At 39.0% G+C, this 24,713-nt stretch overlaps 1 pseudogene; it reads left to right on the top strand.

Annotated features, from left to right (window-relative positions):
* Positions 1-9,392: 9,392 nt before the first annotated feature.
* On the top strand, positions 9,393-24,168 carry LOC6047721 (annotated as a pseudogene).
* Positions 24,169-24,713: the final 545 nt, after the last annotated feature.

The following is a 24,713-nucleotide window of genomic DNA, read 5'->3' as shown; positions in this document are numbered from 1 at the left end:
TGTTTCCTATACAATACTTACTGGCCGGCAGTGAAATTATGGAAAAGTTTGGTTTGTATCAGACTTGGGCTAATTTAAAATAATTTGAGTACAATCGTAGCCACATTCGTTAACTCCTTTTCAGTAGAAATCTTAAAATTCATTTGATCAAACCAATCCGTTTTTTCCTATAGTAAAATAGAAGATTTTCAATCATCTTATGTCACGTATATTATTCTCATCACGTAATAATGCCTCTTATAACAATTTCATATTTTAAGCAATTCGTGTCGAATCAAATCTCACACCATCAATCACGCATGGAAGCAGATTCATCATTTCCTGACAGAAAACATAAATTCTGACAGACGACATAGCTCAATGAAACTCGAGAGGCTCCATCGTTCTTTATGACCATTTCTTTACTGCTCCGCGATTTAATTCAGCAAAGTGTGAGCAAATGGAATCAAGATTACGAGGGACGCAAAATGGGTCCACCGCTTCTTGCCCTGTTGGCTCGTATGGGTATATTAAAAGTTTATCTGTCTGGTGAGAAAATAATAATCTCACAATATTCTAAATTCCAGTTAACAGAGAAGGTTAGATTCAAAAGATGAAAATCTTGAATGTGATGCTGACTTTCTTGTGATTAATGAAGTGATTTGAAGTGATGAAAATCACTGCTTCAGGGTGGAGTTGGTGTTGTTGATGTCTGAATGATATAATGGATAAGAGATGTAGATATGAATCGTTATGAAGTTAGTTAATTTTACATGAAAAATACAATCTAATGTCAGAGGTCACGAAGGCTGACAGACGGGGTTGAAAGAGCATCACCTTGCTCGTAAATTTTAAAATGAATTCTGAAATGCACCTGTAGCTGTAGGTTGCTCTACCAACCGGAATGAGCCGCCAAGTCGCAATGAAAGTGGCACAAAAGCCGGAAGTATTTTGCCACCGGATGTTCCATTATACACAACATGCCAGCAAGCTAGCAGGAAACACTCGTCACGGTTGGTGTGGTTGCTGGCAGCAGCAAAAATCCATGGCCTAGCCGTTTGGATCTAGATATCGGAAAACATCAACGGAAATATGCTGCAATTAAGGTGTCTGTGAATGTGAGGAGAATTCAATTAGAAGGACTAAGGTATGTACAGTATGTAAAACAAATAGTACACCTCTTGAGCACTATACACATTTTGTGATGCAACAATCGGAAAATTGACAGTTTGACAAAAACCTTGTAATACGTTTTTCTCAGAATGAGTTGAGGTAATGTAGTCTAGAAAAATCAACCATTTTTTTTAAGTTGAACGCATAGTATTTCCTGGAACTAGTAACATTGGAATTGGAAGTTTATAGGTTGGTCGAGAAAATGTCTGATTTTCATTATATTTAGGCAAGGTGAGACAATGCCCGATATCTGCGGAAATTGCTCGGTTTTGATACAAGCTTTATTTTCCCATAATTTCCTTGCCAGCCACTTCGCACACTGCTATTGAAGAGAAGGAAATCAAAACCAATTTACCTCATGCTGAATCCAAAATCAACTCATGACATTGCCACCATCTGAATTTGACTAATTTACGCAATCGCACATTCGAGTCTGGATCGGCGAGCTCTATCACCAGCTGTACAGTGAATAATATGAGCCTTCGGGTCTAAACGATGGTCACGGTGGCATGGTGTACAAAGTCAACAGCACCTGCTGCCACGCCACAAGTAGATACGAGTAGGACGATTTGCTGTCGGCCATGGGAAGCCGTCTATGACACACAGCATAGGCTGCATTTGCTTTTCATAAGCCCTTGGCCTGCCTAGCTTTGATACCGTCGCATACAGTAAAATTAGGTATTGTTATCCCGAGCAGACGGAAATAACGTGGGAATAACATTTTTTGATATTCGAAAATACTAGGCAAATAACATTTTATGTTACGTATAATAAGTTTTGTTATTCGCCGTTATGATTTTTGCCTTCCTCACCTTACTGAGGAAAGGCTATAAAATCACTCGAAAAATGAACTTATTAATTTGACCTCGTAGACCCACCTTCATGTACACAATACATATCGACTCAAAATCATGTTATGAGCAAATGTCTGTGTGGATGTGTTTAGGTGGGTGAACAAAAAAATTGTCACTCGATTATCTCCAGACTGGATGAACAGATTTTGACCACATTAGGCTCATTCGATCCGTCTTGGGGTCCCATAGGTCTCTATTTACAATCAGCAAGTTTAGTTAAGTACTTCACAAATTATGCTAAAAAAACGATTTTGGCGTATGTCCGGAAGATTGTAAAAATTGTGGTTTTTGCAAGAAACCGTATCATGTTATACATTTTCAAGAAGGTATTAAAAAAGACCTTTCAAATGAGCCTTAAACATCGAGGATCTGACAACCCTATCAAAAGTTATTAGAATTTAAATGTTATATATACACTTTTTGGAGGCCGTTTTTCAGATATTGTGATAGAAACATTGTCTAAATCTTCCATGCGAACTACCGTTGGATAGGTTTTTTTTTATCAGACCTTGCCGATGAGCTAGAAATATTAAAGGTCTGTGAACCCTATCAAAAGTTGATTTGTTAAACATGTTCAGGAGGGATGTTGCTATTTTTACTGAATGTATTGACTTTATGAATGTGAGGAAGGCCCCAACCACCTAAAGGAGGATAAGGTAACGTTATTGTTTTTGGATTGTTATTTTAATATAAGACTTATAACATTTTTAACAACAAATCGAACAAATCTTTGTTATTCTTTTTTGTTATTTTAACAACTAATCCGATTATCTCATCTCCTCCATAACAAAAAATGTTATTCCCATTCAATATCAGACCAATAACAAATTTTGTTATGATAACATTAAATGTTATTAAAATCTTACGTAGAAATGGATTTTGAAAGAATATTTCTCAACATTTTTTGTTGTTTGAACAGTATTTGTTATTGAAATGGCATGAATTTATTACCAACTGCCCGGGATAAATTAGGAGTCGCTCTTTATATGATATAGTTGTTCTAGTAATTAGAGCCGATTCATATTCAAAACTGTTCTGGAAGACAATGAAAAAAAAATAACTTATTTGTACCAAATACCAAATAAGAAATACAAACTTAAATCAAAAAAATAAATATTTTATAAAAAAACACCACCTGAGCAATAATCACAAAATCCAAAATTCCATTTAACTAAAATAAACTCACAGCACCGTTTCAATAGATGGTACAAAGAGATGGTTTTGTTGGAATGAAGTCAACAACGTTTTTGATTTCAATCAATATCAGACCAATAACAAATTTTGTTATGATAACATTAAATGTTATTAAAATCTTACGTAGAAATGGATTTTGAAAGAATATTTCTCAACATTTTTTGTTGTTTGAACAGTATTTGTTATTGAAATGGCATGAATTTATTACCAACTGCCCGGGATAAATTAGGAGTCGCTCTTTATATGATATAGTTGTTCTAGTAATTAGAGCCGATTCATATTCAAAACTGTTCTGGAAGACAATGAAAAAAAAATAACTTATTTGTACCAAATACCAAATAAGAAATACAAACTTAAATCAAAAAATAAATATTTTATAAAAAACACCACCTGAGCAATAATCACAAAATCCAAAATTCCATTTAACTAAAATAAACTCACAGCACCGTTTCAATAGATGGTACAAAGAGATGGTTTTGTTGGAATGAAGTCAACAACGTGCCGAGATCAGTTGCAATAAATTTCACTTCCCTCCCGGTTTTCATTCGGCCAGCTGAGCGCAGAAAAAGCTCCCCTAATCGTCGTTGTCGTGCTAACCTGACGCACATCTGAACAAATTGATAGTGGCGAGTGCCGAGATAGCATGACGGCGACGTGAAGTTGCGGCAAAACGTTCGGATGATGGATGTGGGCTTTCTCATCACGGAACGGTGGAATAATTCGTTTAATGTGAGAGTGAAAAAGAAATCGGCAAATTTATGACAGAGGTGATTCCTATTGCTTCCGCCACATGCAAACGTGCCATCATCTACGTGGAGAGTGCCACGGCATGATGGTGATATGCGATGAAGTCAAGTGCTTCCGTGATTTGAAAGCCAAGTTTGGTTTGGAATATTTAGTTTAGTACGCTTTATTTTTTTTACAAGCAGCGAGTTTTTTGGTGAAAAGAAGCATTCCAAAGAACATCAAAAGTGTTTGAAAAAAAAAAAAAAAAAAACAAAACAAAAATCGGAATACGCCTGTAACTTTTTTTGATTTTCAGAACAGAAAGTCGTGTATGATTTTTTTTTTTTGTAATCGTTGATTCTGACGACACCGGATAATTTGTCGTTGAACTTGAACCAGGTTCAATGAATCGATATGCTTCCATTGAGAAAGGTGATTCCTAATTTTGCTTGATTACACCTGAAGTTGTCGCTTTTACTATTGATATCTAAAGGAGCGAGTGAACCCAAAACTGAATTCCCAGCCAACTTGGAGAAATAACTTGGGAGATCCAGATTTTCGTTTTACTTGTACCCAGAACTGGGCATCGGTATAGCATACATAAGGCCAACGTAAGGCTACCAAATCTTGCTGAGCAAAAATCCGAATCCGAGTTTTTTTTATTGAAAAGGTCCTATAACATGTGAAACACAACAGTGTATAGGACCTTTAAAAAAACTCTAGATTTGTCAATTCAAATGTTCAAATGTTTTCACAAGTTTTAGAAAACCTTTGAAAATGGATAAATATATTTAGTAAGGAATTTCTAAACGAAAAATTCTAGAGTTTTTTTTATAAAAATTTCTAGTTAACAAAAGCTTCGACCAAATCAAAAAAGCAATTCAATGATTAAAAAGTTGTTAAAATTCCGTACAAATTCGTATTATGCGTAAAATTCTCTACAAAAATTCCGGCCTTTTAAAAATCCGCGAAGAGGTTCGAAAATCCGTATGCTATGGGAAAAATCCGTACAGTTGGTAGCCTTAGGTATACAGTATGTAATAAAAAGCATTTACACCCATTGGGCACTATGCACATATTATGATGAAACATCTAAACAATTTAATGTTGACAGAAAAAAAGTACTAAGTCTTGTTCAGAAACTCATGCCGACATTTTGCAACAAAAAGCTCATGAAAAGATGATTTCTCTAAAAAGTTATATAACAAATACTATTACAAAAATCAAAAAGGTGAAAAAATAGTTTGTACACCTTTCGAAAAATTAACAAAAATAAAGTTATTTGTATTAAAAAATAATTTGGATTGAATATAAAGTTTACTAACTACTTAGTATTAAAGTTTATATAACTCTAGAAAGTCTATATAAAACTAATCTAAACTAAATTTTGCAAACTTTTGATTCAACTAAATGGCAATATAGTACCATAGAATTGCTAAACAAACATTTTGGAGTGGGTATAGCACCGTTTTGATGGTCTTTGTAACGAAAGAATAGATTTTTCGTTGGAATTTCGTACCAACCCGGAATTACGTCGTCAGAAAATCCACCGGCATCCGAACCAGTCCGAACCAGAACCAATCCTGAAGTTACCGGGAGTACTTTACTCATGGGTTCATTTTACCCTTAAAAAAGTGTCGATACCAAGAGCCTTAACCTTCTTTTATCTAGTGATTTGTAAGGATGTCTAGATGATCCTAATTTTTTGCAGAACTCGATTTGACCAAAACTGTAATTTTTGTGATCTTAAACATGGTTCCAACTTTTATTTGTCACTCTTCGCAGAATTTTGGGTGAAATAACTGTTGAAAAATTACCGGATTCAATAAAATGTATACATATTTTAACGAAAGAATGAGAAGGATTAAGCAAAAGTTTTCTATCGGATTGGTTTCGAAGCAGCATAAGTACAACTTTGTTTTGATTTATAGTTGGTTTGGACAGATGCTTGGATACAAGGTACACGATATGAGATGATTGTATAAACCACAATCAACAATAATGGATTTAATGATGATATAATCAAAAGGAAGCTTGTCCTGACTGAATACGAGAAGAAGATTCGCAAACAATTTACATGTGATGTGAAAACAAATCCGGTTGAAAAAAAATCTCAATCGAGAATGTCGATAATCGATTTTAGCTACAGTAAAAAAACTGCTAACTTACTATTTTGCATCACCAAAACTTTTAAACTGCAAATCTTAAATACGAAATGAAAAGCTTAAAAAATATATTGAAAGAAAACACACTGCAAAACATTCAAGGTGGACTCACAATCCTTGTTCTTTAATATGATTGTCCTCTTTGTGCAAATCAACATGTTTTCCGCTTGGGAAACGAGAAAGATTAATGTACAGCAATTTTTCATTTCAACTACCTAGCTTGCTCGCAATCGTTTCAGTGCAATGTTTTGGTCCCGTTGGACGGTGCCCTATTTTTCTAACGGAGCCCTTCTCGAAGGGCTGGTCTAGGGAATTTTCTTTTTAAAGTTTTCACTACATTACCTCCAGCTTCAGTTCGTTGGTTCGGTTTGTGCATTTGAGTTCTTCTTGTCATTTTAGGAAGAAAAAAAACAGTAATCTATGTTGAGGGTTTTTATTGTAATTTATTTATATTACTATGTATTTTTAATTTTCTAACAGATTTTAGATACACAAATACTTTTTTGAAGTTCCGCCCGCTTGGATCAATCGGACCACGCACTGGACTTACAATCCAGAGGTTGCTGGTTCGAATCCCGCGGCGGGCGCTCTGAAATTCTATGTGTAATTATGGGGTTTGCGGCGTCATCGCTCCGTGCCGTACTCAAACACTTAGAAGCCCAGGGCGGTGAAGTCCTTGTAGTTAAAAGGAAGGCACTAGCGGTTGGTATTGGCAATAGTGGAAGACAGCCAACTATTCGATTTTTTTAAAATACTTTTTTGAAGTTTTCTTCACTTCAGATCCAATCTATTCAATTAATCTTTCCATGTGAGATTTAATTTAATGTCAATTTACTTGTTGTTTCCAGTTGCATAATGATTGCCAAACAACAGCAAAAAAAGTATACATACTACACAAGACTTATACATAATAATTGGTTTTTTCGTTAACACTATTAGTTCTATAAATTCGATTAATTGTTAGTCCAATAAACACCGTCACCATATTTTCTTTGGAATTATGATATGTTAGCAATATCGGTTTTAATACAATTTTTTTTGCCTGTAAAATCAAACAGAATTATAAATTTATGCATGTCTGTAAATAAATTTACTAAACGCAAAAACTGGCCAACCTAACTCCAATTATCGTATATGTTAGATGAACGTTTTTTGGGTCATTTCCTACTACTTAAGTTGGCTCAGATAAAAATGAGTAATATTGTATGAGGAGAGCCACTTCTTTCACTTTTATATCCTTAGTATATCAAATAACGAAATTTCCACCAAAGTTAACACGGATTCCAAAGATGGACAATGACAACTAACAAGCTTATGTGGTCGTAAAAATACCCAACCATAAAATGCCTCAAGCCGATCTTAATCCTTCGAGGGAAGTTTGAAGCGCGAAGAGGCAATTTCCTTTCACAGCAAAAGTCAAATAGACCGTGCGATATGCACGAACCTAGCCAAGAAGAGGCTTCTGCAGCAAGATGAAATATGGTAACCTCTTACCTTCCACTCCCCATCAAAGGGTGGAAAATTGGCCAGCTCAGCAGGATGTGGTAAAGATGTCGGCGCCGGAGCAGCCGGAGAAAGGAAATATCGTTTTCATTCATTTCACTTACAGAAGTGCGATTTCCCGTTTATGTCCGTGTGCTTCTTGTTTGTATGTGTGCTTGTTTGCTGTCAGCCAGGCAAACTCAAGAAAAACCACAGGAAGCTGCAGAAAATTTAAGTCCCCTTTGCACTTTGTACAGCATTGCCTGCACCATCAACTGGAACGGGATTAGCCGGCAAAAAGACGCCACGACGTAATAGGATAATAAATCCGGTGGTTCCACTGATGCTGGCTTCCGGAAAATTTCTCGCAGGCGCTTACGAATCCGTAAACTAATGCCCGCACTCATTTGGAAACCTTCAAATTTCAAAGTAAGTTTCTCGCTGAAAATGTTCAAGGAAATCGGTGCTGTTTGTAATCCTACTTTTAATGTTTCTTAACCAACTCAGCCTGCGGTTTGCAATTGCGTGTACGAACCATTTCTAACTCTCACAAATGAATTGTCGCATGTGATAATGTAATGTTTACCACAACACACTGTGGCATTCTGCTCGTAACATGTACCATACATTCGAGGGTAATGTGGAAAATGTCAGGAACAGTTTCTTAGTCCTTTGCATTACACTGGTCAACAAAAATGTAAAAACTTTATGCATTGAAGTATTTTTGTTGAATCTTTGATAAATTGTAACATTAAATTTGCAGATATTTCTGCTACTAATGTTGGCATATTAGTAATCACCGTTTAATTAAAGCTTCTAAAATGCGTTTTCATCTGGAACAGGGAAATTGGGGCAAAAACCCCAAATAAGTTTTAAATATTTTAAAAATCGACAAATGGGGACAAATGGAAATATTAACGAATCCATAATCCATCCATCTACATTGAAGTTAAATATAGTACAAAAAAAAAAAAACGCTTGATCTGTGTTATGGAAGGAAGAACGCGGGTCTACAAAACCAGGAAACCCCCGGTACACAGTGTTTCAACGCTGTCTTCAGCACAAAACTCCAAGAATACTGCAAGTCAAAGGTTGAACGAATGGTAAGGAATAGAGCGATGCACAGAATGAAGGTTTCTGTCACATTGCGAAATTCTGCATATGGTGCAGACGGAAGCTTATTTTGTCTGACGAACGTGTTTTTGCATGTCGAAGTATTTGTATATGGAGAAAGCTCGGTGAAAGTGCTGACACTCTTTTGCCTTTCTTTCTTTGAACATGAAACTAACAATGTCTTTGCTTGGAAGAATATTTTGTACATGCAGTTTTGCAAAAACGTGACTCTACTGCATGATATGTTTTATTATGAATGTTAAAGAAATGGTTGCAAAATTTACTTCGTTCATCATTTTTTTCCTTCCTCACCTTACTGAGGTTATGTGTTGAAATTTGAAAATTGAACTTATTCATTAGACCCACCTTCACGGTTGCATATCTGCTGAGGAACGAAATCAGTGCAAATGTATAAGCGACGATATGTAACTGTCGGGTTACCACCGGCTCACGAGCGCTACCGAGACTCCCTCATGTAGCCTCAAGGTCGGCATGCTTGCGGTCCTGAATCGCGGTAAGCTGGGAAATGCGTCGGAATCCAGTGAAAACTCCACAATCTTGGTTGAACTTTCTCTATTTGTCCTCCCACTTTCTTATAACTATCTGACCTTCTTTTCCTTCCTTCTTCTCGGGGCCCCGTACTCCGACTCAGCTTCCGGTGACGCCGTTTCCTCTCCTTCTGTTGTGGTTGCTGCTACTCGCCTTCATGCGGCGCAGCCGCTGCCCGCAGCTCCGGCGCTCGCCGTCTCGTGGCGCAGCCTCCGGGGTTGGTGTACTGGATGGCGTACTCGACCGGCTGCGGTCGTTAACGGTTCCTCCTCGTTACTCACTGGTCGGCCTGCTCTCCGTCGTGGATGGTTGCGTCCTACGACCTTCGGAGCACCATCGAGGGTGTCCGGAATACCCGGATGAGGAGCAGGCTCGACACGGGTCCACGTCCGGTTGCGGACTGGGTTTTGGCGTACGAAGTACGAGGGGTCCTGGAGACGACGGTCAATTTGAGGTTAGGTTGATCATGACGGTTGGGTTTGTTGATAAGGTGGATGGGATTGTTAGGGTAGGCTCACTGGCGGATAAACGGCGTACCTGATGTCCTCCAGCTCCTTCCTGGTTCTAGCTGGGACACTTCTAACGGTCACTCGTTCACTTTAAACTTTGCGTAGCAGCGGAGTTGTAGCGTTCCGACTGCTCGCTCTAACGTTGTCCGGGCAATAGGACGAATCTCGGGAAGTCCTGGACGATTGTCGTTCTACCTCCTTCCCCTCCTCTTTCCGCGCCTTTTCCTTGACCTTCCAACCTACCGTCATGTCACCTCTCTACCGCCCACTGCCGACAAGGTCCTCTGGTGGTCGGTTTCGGAAGCTTCTGCTGGCTGCGTTCTTGGTGGACGTCACTTGCTGGGTCGTTTACCGGAGACAAAACACTTGACACGCGAACACTTCCCAACTTTCACATTAAACGAATAACAAATCGCGTAAATCGCGGTAACCTTCACGAGTGAGGTTCCGAACGGTTACAGATATAAGTGTGTAGTAGGATGTTGATTGAAATAATTTTTTACTCGATTAACGTCATGATTCGAATTCCCAGACACTTCGAAACTCGGACACCTCATCTTGTTTTATCAATTATTTGTATATAAGTTCGCATTATGAATGTCAAAACTGTGTTATTTGATTAATTCCAACATCAACTTTCATTTAAAGATTGCTTGAACGCTGTAGTTAATGTCAAAACAATTAAATAAAATAAAATTATAAGATTACCAAAAATGCGAAACATTTCACGTGAAATATTGCATAGGCGTCCAAAGCACCGGGAAGGCAAAGCAGAAATTTATGGTTTTGATTTCCTTAAATTCTAGCAATTTTTTATATAAAATATCGATTGTTTTGATGTTAACAGCTTAATTCAGACCTAAAGAATGCAACTCAATAACATTTCGGTCCAAATTTGTACGATTCATAACCAAACACGAGTGTCCGGAATTCGAAGCAAAAGTGTCCGGATTTCGAATCAGCTTCTATCAGTGTCCGGGATTCGAAGCACAAGAAGTAATTTTAATTTTTAAATTCTGATGAGAAATAGTTAGAAAAGATATATTTTGCCTGAATTCTCTTAAAACAGACTGTTTATACTACGGCCTGATGATATTTCTACATTTTCAAGCTATAACAAAAATGATATGCTACTAAGTGTCCAGATTTTGAATCATGACGTTATCTGGCACTAGCCGAAGGATTTTGTCCGTTTTGAACTCATCCATTCCATATTGGCGTCCCAAGAGTCGTTTTTGAATATTATAAAGTTTAGATAAGAACTTTAAAAGCTATGCGTTACCAAATTTGACTGAAGTCCACAAGATTTTTAATGGGTGAGTGTGTTTATCATCTGTTTCTTATGCTGGATCTCAACTATTTTAATGACAACCTTGTCCGGATCTATCATGCGACCAATTGGGTCCTAAAATGAAGCTTACCCAAGTAACAGTTTTTCCAGGAGTTCAACAAGAGCTCTTCAAGATAGCTACAGCATAGCAGTTTGGACCGCGGTAGGATAAAACTCTCTTCAAGTACTCTTCCAAACTCCTGAAGAAGTCCTGGAAAAAAATGTTACTTGGGTAGATTGCTGATATTATTGTTTACAGCAATAAAGCTTATGTTTCAGAGTACAATGACCCTTTGTACTACCACCTAAACTCTTGAAAAACGTTCCATGAAATTTGAACACTTTGTTCGTGGTTCCCATTTTCATGAACACTTGTTCACGATTTCAGGAACTCTTTTTTCTCCGTGAACAAGAAGTTAAAAACAAAAAAATCAAACTTGTAATGATCTGTAATGATAGATTATATAAAAATTACTACACCCAAAGCAAAAATACGTTTAAAAATCTGCAACAGTGGATTTGCTGCAGAAAATGTTACATTATGATTTTATGATAAAAATTTGCAGCAAGCCCGTAGATAATTTTTGCCCGTGTGTAAACATAGGGACGTGGCGTTACATCGTGCTGCCATCTGGGTTTTTTCAAGTGCAAGAGTGGAAAAATGCTGAGTCATCGTCTAAAAATAAACGGCGTCCCATCTCGCCCAGCAGAAAAAAGTCGATAAAGTAGTCGGTTTCGATGGAGAAAAAGTGGAAAACGTGGTCTTAAAAATAGCGACGTCATTCCCCTATGTCAGAGACCTGCAGTTCTCACCAATACATATAATGTGGCCCGTCCCCGAGCAACACTTCAAAGAGAACAATATGTTGGAGCTCTGTCCCTTCCATTCTAACAAGCGTGGTAGCGTGTCGGATAAATAACCTTGACGTTGTTGGTTCAATCCTCGTTATGTTAAGATATTTTCGCATTACCGGCAAACAGCAGTCGGTACTGTGGATGATTGACGGTAACGGTCAAAAATGCCACACCTCTTTATCGCTAAAAATGCATGAGGACAGATTTCATACAGAATCTGATATAGGGGGAGAGGGGGTAACATGCACCCCCGGGGCAAAATGCACCCCTTGCTTTTCTCGGTATTTGGAAGATTTTTTTTGGGAAAAAATATCATAGAAATTGGAAGCTTAACATTGTAAAACCATGCTGGAAAAATTTTAGCGTCGTAGTATTAAAACAGCTTGAGTTATTTGCAAAACTCTAAAATGTTTTCAGCTAATTTCATTGAACTTTCATTATGATTTTTGGACAATATAAAAAGCATTTATCGATATTGTAAGTGTTGAAGTATTTAGTTTTTGCCATAATCTTCATTATTCTGTTGAAAGATGAGTATAAAAACATCAAAAAATGCATTTTTAATTAAATTTTCTGCAAAAAGCGTGGTCGGGACAAAATGAACCGCTGTGAAGCTCTTTTGTAAAAACAGCGGCGTGTGGTGGTGACTAGTGAAAACTGCTTTAACCCGGTGCATTTTGCCCCAATGTTGTTTGAAATGAATAATTTTTTTTAAAGAAATTTGATATTTGAGAACAATTTAGAAATTTTTTAAGACTTTTTTCACATGGATGACGAAGAATAATAGTTGTTTTAGAACATTGAACAAAATTCTTCCACGGTAATGCTGTAATGGTTGAAAAATCACAGTTTTCCCTTAGGGGCTGCATATTACCCCCTCTCCCCCTACTTTCATGCAGCCATGCATCACAATCAAGCGACCGCCGTTTGGGTGTAGAGTAATTATCTTTTTCCAACATTTCTGGCATTTCTAGAAGTGCCATCGATGGTAGTTTTCAACGTGTGGATCGAAATTCTGAAGAAAGCAACCCGTCTGGAAGTAACCATTGAGAAGTACAAATTTTGGCGGCAGTTTAGGAGATATCGATCTGCCACCATGACGAGAAAATCGGTTGTGAGAGGGTGTGTCATGAATAATTCATCGTTTTATTTATTCACCGGTCGCACCAGTCAAAGCGCTCTCTCATCGAAATGCGGCTATTTTCAATTCCTGCAGCCCGGTCGGATGAGCAACTTCAAAATGGGAGGTTAATCGAAACGATTTGTTGAGATTGATCAATAAACTTACCATCGGATTGATAGCACTTGCAACCAAGAATGTTTTGATCACAATTGACTTTCTTAACATGAGATATTGATAAGGAATAATGATTAAGGGAAAATTTTATTTTCAGAATCATTGGTAAAATTATTCCAGGGCTGCGGAGTCGGGTCATATTTCAAACGACTCCGACTCCGACTCCGACTCCGGCTTTCTCAGATTAGCCGACTCCGACTCCGACTCCGGCTCCGGCTTTCAACAAATGATTGGCTCCAACTCCGACTCCGACTCCAGCCTACCAACTCTAGCTGACTCCGACTCCGACTCCGACTCCAGCTTTCAACAAATGGTTGGCTCCGACTCCGACTCCGACTCCACATATTTTTAAATGTTTCAAAAGTTAGTTAGCTATTATTAGTTAATTATTTTTAAAACATTGATAAATATGATTATTTGAATACTCTCCAAGCGTCATGTTTTTCTCAAGAAAAATAAGTTAAGTAAAAGTAAAGTAAAGTAAATAAACGGAAAAAAAGTTTCTAGGTTACAAGTTTTATACGTTATAGAAACAGAAATCAAAAAATATTTTCAGTTTTAGAGGCATTTTGAGAAGAACAGTTTTGTAAGTAAATTTGGATTTATTTGCTTAACCTCAAATTTGAAAATATTTTTTTCAAAGCTAATAAATTTAAATATTAAATTTTTATTTTGAAAGAATAACTAAAAGAAACCTGGCCTTAATGATCTATTGAACATTAAAATTCAATTTGCTCACTTTCAGGCTGACATTTGTAAAAAGCACAGTGACAGACACCTTGTTTTTAAAATGACAATTTTAAACGAAACATTTTTTTTTTGTTTTTTTTTTAGACGTACATCACGCCATGGCTGAAGGAGATTATTATTGCAAATTAATGTATCTAAACAATTTCTTCGTGGAAATGACGCTTGTCCTTTTCAAATATCTGTGACATGGAAAATATTTTTCCCTTGAAATTTTTAATTTATTTTAATTTTAAAATTTTATATACTTTAAAAAGGAGGCGCACGATACTTCGTGAATCTTCCCCTAAAACGAAGCTTTATGAATGATCTTGCGCCTCCATCAAAATATGAGCATGAGCATGAGCATGAGAGACCACCCATGGTTGTCCTTCTCCGTTGCTGAACTGGACCGTAATATCCCATCAGCACAACCGGTCACACGTTTCAACGATCAAATGATGTTTCCCTTATCAACAGCATGCATGAATGCGCTGAAAAGATAAAACATCACGATCATCAAAACTAGAGCCGGTGCGAATAGGAAACAGTCGTTGGCCACCAACGGCGCCCGCCATGTCAGTTTGTAGATCTCGAGGGGATGGGACGGGAATGTTAGTTAGCACAGGCTGCTACCAAGGGTGGGTTCTATACAATATCCACACCCCCGCGTGTGCCGGAAAACTACTTCTACTTGGGATTTTGTTAGTGGGGAAGGGTAATGGCCAGGATTCATCATAGAGGATGATGATGTGGCCCAATAATCAATAGATTTTGTTGAATAGGGTGATGTATTATGCATTCTCAAGGCAAGCAATCGGATGATGCGGATGAGACCATTCCCGGTTATTTGGTGTTGAGTTTAGCATAAATGATTCAATGACAGCCGGCTGTGGAAAGATAGAATCAAAATTATGTGTGTTTAAAAGGTGAAATATTAAACTCAGCGTTACATATTTACGTAGAGTTGACCTCAGACTATTTATACTTTTAAATTATTATAAGATGAGCGACCAATTAATGACTGATGAGTTATGATGTTATCTGAAGGACTTAAACAATCGCGTTGAAACAATATTTGTCGCCACGATTCGCGGGAAACGAATGGTCGAATTGAATGATAATTTATATTTTGCTGATCTTGCGCCTCCATCAAAATATATGAAAACACTTAAAATATAATAAAAAACAAATATCCACAAGTAAAATATTTTCTAGGTCTCAAATATTTAATTTTTTAAGGTACATTGTTATGCAATGATTATCACCTTGCGTCATATTGGCGTGGGACATACAGTATAAGAAAATTCGTACCAGTTGATAATATTTTGATTTTGTTTTTTGTATAATATTTGAAAAATAAATTAAAATCCTACATTTTGTTCTATAATTTTTTTATTAGTTCATTTTTGTACTGAATTCTTGAGATTTGTTCAACGATAATTAGCAACGATATCAAAATAGTTTAACTAAAATCAACATCAACATCAACAATCAATGATTGATTCAAAATTTGTTGCAACTTCTTTTGATATTTTTGTTAGTTTCAATTATTTTAAATGCAACATATTGATTTTCTTGTACTTAGTGATAAACAAAATGCGTATGTTGAGTTATTATCGTTGATTATTCGTTACAAAAGTTAAACTGTCAGTGACTCTTTTTTGATTTGCAAAAACAGTGATTACTATTTTTAATCTTTTTATGTACCTCGTACCAAGACATATGCTATTGGGGTAAAATATGACTGTGTGTGTACTTTTTTCAGAAATAACTGGATGAAATTTGGTCAAATTTGAATTGAAAGGACACATAAATATAGGCAAAAGGAAGCATTCAAGAATCAAATAGATATGTCTGACTACATAACCAATATTTTTTTTATTATTTTTTTAAATTATGATACTACATACTTGGGTAAGAGGTTATCATTTAGTGATTATTGTGTAATAACACAATTAGAGCTTTTCAATCTCAATAAAAAGCTTCAAAAACACAATGGCTTCTGATAAATCAAATAAAAATATGAGATGTTTGTAAATTAAATCCCTACCGCCCAAATTTTTTTTTCGAAAATTTTTATTTTTCCCGTGTCATTTTGATCAAATTTTGTTCTACGAAAAACTTTACTTCTCTTGTTTTATGTTTTTCTTGTTTTATTTTTAGTATTTTAATTTGCATTTATCTTGTTTAGTTTATGTTTGTTTTTGGTAGTGTTTGGCCTATTTTACCTCGTAATTTAATTACATTTTGCCTATCTAATTTTTTCATGTTTTTACAGTTACTTTTTCAACTTTTTGCTTGTTTTTCACATTTTCTGCTATAGAATGACACCATTATCATTTGAATTGGAGAAAAATGCGTAGAGGCATAGTCTGGGACACTACAAAAATTACTGCATACTTCTTTTTACTTAAAATATAGGAAATGTTAGTAACAAACACAGCCAAAGTTGACCCCTAAAAATGACATTATTAAAAACGTTGTAAAACAAGTAAAAATTCCAACCCATGAATTTTCTAAAATTTTAAGAGGTCTTCTTTCCAATGCTTTTTAAAGATCAAACATTGGTTGAAAAATGGATTTTTGGCGATTTTTCAGATCGAAGCCCGTCTAAAGGCGGGGTTAGGTTGTAAAGGGTTAAGCTGTTCTATAGGAAATACTAAACAACAAAAAAAAAACATATTTTTTGTTGAATTTAAGATAACTCCGGCTCCGACTCCGACGCCGACTCCGGGTTATCAGAAATCCTCGGCTCCGACTCCGACTCCGACTCCAGCTCTTAAAATTTAGCCGACTCCGGCTCCGACTCCGACTCCAGCTGTTAGAGTTTTGACGACTCCGACTCCGACTCCGACTCCAGGTCCCCAAAAAGACCCGACTCCACCGACTCCGGCTCCGACTCCGACTCCGACTCCACAGCCCTGAATTATTCAATGATGGTCAGGCAAAGAGTTATTATTTGCATACCTATAGACTGTTTGTGTAATTTAAAAATTGAATGATAATGATTCGTTAATATTGGAAGATGAACATAAAATGACCTGTTTTGATTTTTACGTTGTTATACCACGACAATTCAGCTTGCTGTTTTTGCATATCGTCGCTGTCGCGCTAACATTTGCATTTTGGGCCAAATTGAGTTAAGAACGCCATTTTGTGCAGCTCACAATGGCTCACATTTAGACCTTCACAGATCCCCAAAATTCGACTTCAATCCTGAGATATTCAATAAAAACCGAAAAAACTCTGTGCATTGTTGTCGCTTTTCATATGAAAGTAGTTTCAATCTTGCCGTGCTATCTTGACATAGCCTGAAAATTGATGTAAGTGCGATAATTGGCCAAAGGGATTTCAGGTCAGAACGCGTTTGACACAGATATAGCTCGGGACTCCGGCAACCAAATTCAACCAAACTTCGGGGTATTTGTCATTGTTTGGATTGCGTGCTTTAGTTTTTGTTTATTCAAGGTCAAACATAAAAACGCGTTTTTCTCGGAACGTCAAAAAGCGACGTACGAGAAGTTAGCACGACGGCGTCGATGTGGGACATTATGTAAACGTGGGAAGTTTATTTTCATTAAAAAAATTGTATAAACATTCACATGTTCACATAAATGTCCCATATGCAAAAAAAACAGCAAGCTGAGAAAAACGACATGGAAGTTTGTCTCACACAGTACGCTCCGTGTTATGGTGACAACCTTCATCATTGCCATGCTTTTTCCTTACATTTACATTATATATACATTACATTTGAAAAGAGCCTAAACCAAAAAAACAGTTCTCCGATCGGGCTCAAAAAAAATCTGGGGGTTGCTCGGCCAAAATAAAAGGGGTTCGAAAAATTGTCATTTTCGTCATTTTTCGCAAAAACTACTTTTTTCAAAAAAAAATCATATCTCCGCGTCATTTCATCCGATTTTAGCTGTCTTAGACGCAAAAGAAAGGTGATTAGTTTGGTTATTTGAGAAAAATAGTAAAAAGTTTCAAAAATCTAGCTTAAAATTTGAAAAAATTGTATGAAAAATTTCGTTTTGACCGTGTCTGGACCAAAGAGCCTATGTCTGAAAATATTTTTATCGGATTCCTCGGAAAATGATGACGAACCGTACGTTTCCGAGATATGAATTTTTTAAATAAAAACTGAGTTTTACGACGCGCCACGCGCAAAAACAGGAAATTGGAGAAATGGGCAAAAAATCCACATTTTTACTAAAACTGCGATACACTCAAACCCCGAAGGTTTGACACCAACTGTTGTCAAACGAACGGGGTCACTTTTTAGTTTGACACCACTTTTACAAGGAGTTCACACACACTACGAAACGTTCGTTTTGATAGTGTGCGTGAACACCATGTAAAAAGTGACAGTTCGTCACTTTTTAGTTTGATTTTGACCAACCAACGGGGTACAAACTAAAAAAGGGTCAAACAAAAAAGTGACCAACCACCGGGAGAATCTATGACATTTCCCCGAAACCCACATTCCCGAAGAGACATTTCCCCGAATGCCACATCTCCGAAAAGACACTTTCCCGAAATGGTTTATTAATGGCCTTCTACGGTAATTTGTTTTTTTTTAATCTTACAAAACACGTAGGAGAATTTAATATTAACTTCATACTTTTATAAAAAAAATCCCTAAATAACAATTTAGTTTATATGTAGGTCATCATTCGGAAAATTTGATATTTTGGTGAAGTAACCATTCGGGTATATGTAAATTCGGGAAAACGGCAGTTCGGTAAAATGGCCATTCAGGTAAATGACATTCGGGGATATGGAATTTTCGGGAAAATGATTTTCGGGGATGTGGAATTTTCGGGAAAATGATTTTCGGGGATGTGGAATTTTCGGGAAAATGATTTTCGGGGAAGTGGCACTTTCGGGGAAATGATTTTCGGGGATGTGGAATTTTCGGGGAAATGATTTTCGGGGATATAGGATTCGGGAAAGTGGGATTCGAGGATAAGGGATAAAACCCCACCGGGAGTTGAGTGTACCGTAATAAGGCTTGAATTGGGACTGCAGTCTGAATAGGGACAGCAGTTTGTAGAGCACTCAAAGCTTTTAAATTAGGAAATGGATGTACGTACACATTTTGTTGACCCGAGTCTGTTCTAACCGAAACCAACCAGAAAATCAAAATATTGTGCTCCAACATGGTTAAAACGGTTGTCCCAATTCGCCCCATGTGTCCCGATTGACCCAGTTTACGGTAACTTAAAAATTTCAGCGATGACCTATACATGTTAGGGTACCAAAAGTTGCGTATTTTAATTACGAAACTTTTGGTACTGTTTTCAAATGTTACGCTGGATTTTTGAAACTTCTTACAATTTACTTTTCTCAAATAGTCAAACTAATCACCTTTCTTTTGCGTCTAAGACAGCTAAAATCGGATAAAATGACACGGAGATATGATTTTATAAAAAGTGATTTTTGCGAAAATGATGAAAATTGCCATTTTTCGAACCAACCCTAGCACGATGTAGGTAACCTAATGGCCAAACAAAAAAATAAGGGTCTAATTATTTTGACCCTCAGAACAAATTTGAGCTCGATCGGAGAACTTTTTTTCGGTTTAGGCTTATTTCAAATGGAATTGCTGTATATTTGAATTAGAATTAGAATGAAATGTTTAGAATAGCAATTCGTTCAAGCAGAAGAAAGGTTGCATTTCATAATGTGTTAGAGTATGTGTGGAGCACGAATTATGGTATAAATTTAACAAAAACTAGGATTTTTTCATAACTATCCAATACTAAACATGTTTTGTTAGGTTAAATTTAATTAAAAGAACAAGTTTTTTTTTGCCGAAACTTCCACCATGTTAAATGTCATTCCAGTTGTGTAAAAATTAACAAAAATGTAAGTTGCTGAATTTAAACGGTATCATTTGTTTGACATGTTTTTTTGCTCTTACCACACACAAATACATCACATCCACAAACGAGATTCGATAGCTCATGTTTTTCAAACAAACAGACCACCGCATTAGCATCGAATAACAAGCTCTTGTTAGCACCACCTCCGACACAACTTTCCAGTACAGGTGAACTTTTCCGATGCAATGTTTTACGAGTTACGAGAAGGGTTCATTTGAGTTTGAAAAGTTGGATATGTAAGACAATTTTGGTGCTTAAGAAACTTGAAAGCTGTGTGTAGTTTCGAGTACGCATCACTTTGCTAACTATTTGTTGGGAAAAAGTGCAGTCAATAACACATCATTTTTTTTGACAAAGAACTTTGTCCTAAGGTTTCTATACGTGGTGTCAATCCAAAATTTTCGCGAAGCGAAAACGTTACGTGACGAATTCCCCTCTCGGCAAATTTCCCCTCTTTTTGATGCACGCTGGTTGGATGAACGAAAGTTTCCCAATCAGTCAATCGAGAAACGTGAGATTGATGTATTTAAAATCACCTCCACTCCACCTCATAATTTTCGGATCGTTGACGAGGCAACGCGGCTCGGTCTGTCCCGAAAAATTCATTCTATTGCTGGACGTCGACGAGAACACATCAGAAGCAGATGGCCTGGTAGCCCGGTAGCAGACGACCTGGAGGTCCAGGAGCAGATGGCTTGGAGGCAAGGACCAGCTAAGACATGCCAGTCGCGGGAGTCGATCATTGGAACTGGCCACCACCTGGACTGGAGTGGCCGGAGGCCCCGGGGGTGTTCCGATAGGGGGACATTTGCAGAACCATAAGAGTTGGGGGAATATGGGTATCAAACTTTAGGGTTTTGAAACTGGACATGAAATTTGACATTTCGGCAGTAGTGGCCACAATCCGGAGTGGCCGGAGGCCGCGGATGTTCCGATGGGGGACATTTACCGAACCGTAAGAGTTGGGGCAATATGGGTATCAAACTTTATGGTTTTTGATACTGGACATGAAATTTGACATTTCGGCAGTAGTGGCCACAATCCGGAGAGGCCGGAGGCCCCACGGATGTTCCGATGGGGGACATTTACCGAACCGTAAGAGTTGGGGCAATATGGGCATCAAACTTTATGATTTTTGATACTGGACATAAAAAGTTGACATTTCGGCAGTAGTGGCCACAATCTGGAGTGGCCGGAGGCCCCGGGGGTGTTCGGATAGGGGGACATTTGCGGAACCATAAGAGTTGGGGGAATACGGGTATCAAACTTTATGGTTTTTGATACTGGACATGAAATTTGACATTTCGGCAGTAGTGGCCACCACCTGGAGTGGCCGGAGGCCCCGGGGGTGTTCCGATGGGGGACATTTGCGGAACCATAAGAGTTGGGGAATACGGGTATCAAACTTTAGGGTTTTGAAACTGGACATGAAATTTGACATTTCGGCAGTATTGGCCACAATCTGGAGTGGCCGGAGGCCCCGGGGGTGTTCCGATAGGGGGACATTTGCGGAACCATAAGAGTTGGGGAAATATGGGTATCAAACTTTATGGTTTTTGATACTGGACATGAAATTTGACATTTCGGCAGTAGTGGCCACCACCTGGAGTGGCCGGAGGCCCCGGGGGTGTTCCGATAGGGGGACATTTGCGGAACCATAAGATTTTGGGCAATATGGGAATCAAACTTTATGATTTTTGATACTGGACATAAAAAGTTGACATTTCGGCAGTAGTGGCCACAATCTGGAGTGGCCGGAGGCCCCGGGGGTGTTCCGATAGGGGGACATTTGCGGAACCATAAGAGTTGGGGCAATATGGGTATCAAACTTTATGGTTTTCGAAACTGGACATGAAATTTGACATTTCGGCAGTAGTGGCCACCACCTGGAGTGGCCGGAGGCCCCGGGGGTGTTCCGATAGGGGGACATTTGCGGAACCATAAGATTTTGGGCAATATGGGTATCAAACTTTATGATTTTTGATACTGGACATAAAAAGTTGACATTTCGGCAGTAGTGGCCACAATCTGGAGTGGCCGGAGGCCCCGGGGGTGTTCCGATAGGGGGACATTTGCGGAACCATAAGTGTTGGGGCAATATGGGTATCAAACTTTATGGTTTTTGATACTGGACATGAAATTTGACATTTCGGCAGTAATGGCCACCACCTGGAGTGGCCGGAGGCCCCGGGGGTGTTCCGATGGGGGGACATTTGCGGAACCATAAGAGTTGGGGGAATACGGGTATCAAACTTTAGGGTTTTTGAAACTGGACATGAAATTTGACATTTCGGCAGTAGTGGCAACCACCTGGAGTGGCCGGAGGCCCCGGGGGTGTTTCGATGGGGGACATTTGCCGAACCGTAAGAGTTGGGGCAATATGGGTATCAAACTTTATGATTTTTGATACTGGACATGAAATTTGACATTTCGGCAGTAGTGGCCACAATCCGAAGCTGCCGGAGGCCCCGGGGATATTCCGATGGGGGGACATTTGCCGAGCCGTAAGAGTTGGGGCAATATGGGTAGCAAACTTTATGGTTTTTGATACTGGACATGAAATTTGACATTTCGGCAGTAGTGGCCACAATCCGGAGAGGACGGAGACCCCGGGGGTGTTCCGATAGGGGGACATTTGCGGAATCATAAGATTTTGGGCAATATGGGTATCAAACTTCAGGGATTTTGAGTGGAGTGGCCGGAGGACCCGGGGGTGTTCCGATAGAGGGACATTTGCGGAACCATAAGAGTTGGGGCAATATGGGTATCAAACTTTATGGTTTTTGATACTGGACACGAGGGGGACGTCACTCCGCGATAACACACTAAAACGCACAAAAACGAGCTCGAAAAGCATCAACGCTACTCATCGTGCCGAGTTTTCACATAACGCCACCTTAAAGCAAGTTATCGCAAGTTAACGCGCGTTAAAGCGAGTTAAAGCGACCAGCGTCTGCTCGACTTTTGAGCCAGGGAAATCTATCTTGCAACCTTGCCGTCGAGCAGTTTTTGGTCATGTTTGGCAACTCGGTATTTGTTTTGGTTTGTTTTCAAGCAGTTTTGACAGAAAGAAAAACAATGCAAAAATTGCGATTTTTGTCAACGGCCGGAAAAGTTTGCTCCTGTGTGATCGCCGGCTCCACCGTTCACAGCACGGCGCACATTTTGACGACCGGAAAAGTTAATTTTACTCCCGGTGTGTTGGGTGTGATAGGCGGCTCTAACATCAAGTGCTTAAGACGGACTTTGGCGGAAAATCCTGACGCAAACTCAAGGAGGGTTTTTGGGTAATTTTTTTTGGCAGTGCGATTAAGTGATTTTAGTTGTGATTTTTATTGTTTTTGTTGCCAGATAATCGAGTCGCTTGGATGTAGATCAGCCTGACCGCTGAAAGGCGCACCACCACGCTGCATCACTAGCTTTTGCCCTGATTGTGACCCTCCTCCAGCGAAGCGTCGAAACGTTTGCCGAGGAGAAGGGCGAATTCGCCCGGCTGTCCTCGTTTGAGGGGGCCATCGCGATCGGCGATCTGGTCAAGGGCACACTCGGTCCAAAGGGAATGGACAAGATTCTGGTTGCGCATGGCCGCAGCGCCGGCCAGGTTGAGGTCTGGCAGCGAAGATCCTCGTGGACATAAGTCCTGGAAGCGCGACGAGGTTGGCGATGGAACGACTTCCGTGACAGTGCTGGCGTCAGAGTTGCTGCGAGAGGCGGAAAAGTTGATCGAGCAAAAGTTGCACCCAAAGACGATTATCGCCGGGTGAAGAGCTACCACAAAGGCGACACCTTCGGCGCTGATTACCGCGGCTCAGGACAATTCGAAGGAGGTGGAAAAGTTTCTAGAGGATTTAATGAACATTGCCTGGATGACGCTCAGGTCGAAGATTCTGTCTCAGCAAAACTACTTTGCCAAGTTGGCCGTCGATGCCGTGATGCGGTTGAAGTGATCCGGGGAATTGAAATCAAGGTTTTTGGATCGAGCATCAAGATGGACTCGATGGCGAAGATTGTCGAGAAGGAGAAGATGAAGGAAAAGGTGATAACCCGGACCAGGTTCGTCTCGGTCGTTGCGATCTGATCGAACAGGTCATGATCGCCGAGGACACGCTACTGCGTTTCAGCGGAGTTCCCTCGGAGAGGCCTTTACCGACGAAGCGGATCGTTCGCTGCACGACGCTCTTTGCGTGTTGGCCGCGGAAACGTCCGGTGAGGAATCGATAGCCATGGAAGCGTTCGGTCTCGCTCTGCTCTAGCTGACGACGACGACGACGATCGCCGACAACGAAGAGTACCGTTTGTAACGCTTATCTAAACGAAGAGTAAGAATGTTGGAGAGGGGTTTTGCAGGACTTTTTTTTATGTTAATGATTATTTTCTTTGCAGGTGCACGTGTAATCAACATGCCCATCGAAGGACGCTGCAGCGATGGCCGGACCTGGACATCCTGGACAGCCGGATTATGCTGCTGGAGCAAAAATTTAACGAAAAGATGATTGTTTCTATGAAGATGAACAAAACTACTAGTCAGATGAGTTTTAAATATAGTTAAAATACTTTATTAACATGAACTGTAAAAGAGACTGTAATGCTACTTATAAATATACTTAAAAATAGAACTTGTTTCAAAAGAAATCCAACCGCGTTCTGGGAAAACTCTCATAGCGCTACCGACACTCTTGCTGTAGACGCTTCCTCCACAGCAGACAGATTTGTGTTTCAGCCGGTAGAACAGTTGCATGGTAGACTTCCGACTCGTGCAATCAATTGCAGCGACTGAGCAATCAAGTACGCATACAACTTTTTTTTCTAGAAGTAGACATTGGCAAAGTTGAACATCACACTAGCTCAGGATCGCACCTTCAGGATGTTC

Source organism: Culex quinquefasciatus, chromosome 3 (genome assembly GCF_015732765.1).
Source record: "Culex quinquefasciatus strain JHB chromosome 3, VPISU_Cqui_1.0_pri_paternal, whole genome shotgun sequence".
NCBI lineage: Eukaryota > Metazoa > Arthropoda > Insecta > Diptera > Culicidae > Culex > Culex quinquefasciatus.
The sequence above is the reverse complement of the archived record's forward strand: the minus strand, read 5'-3'. Positions and strand labels throughout refer to the sequence as shown.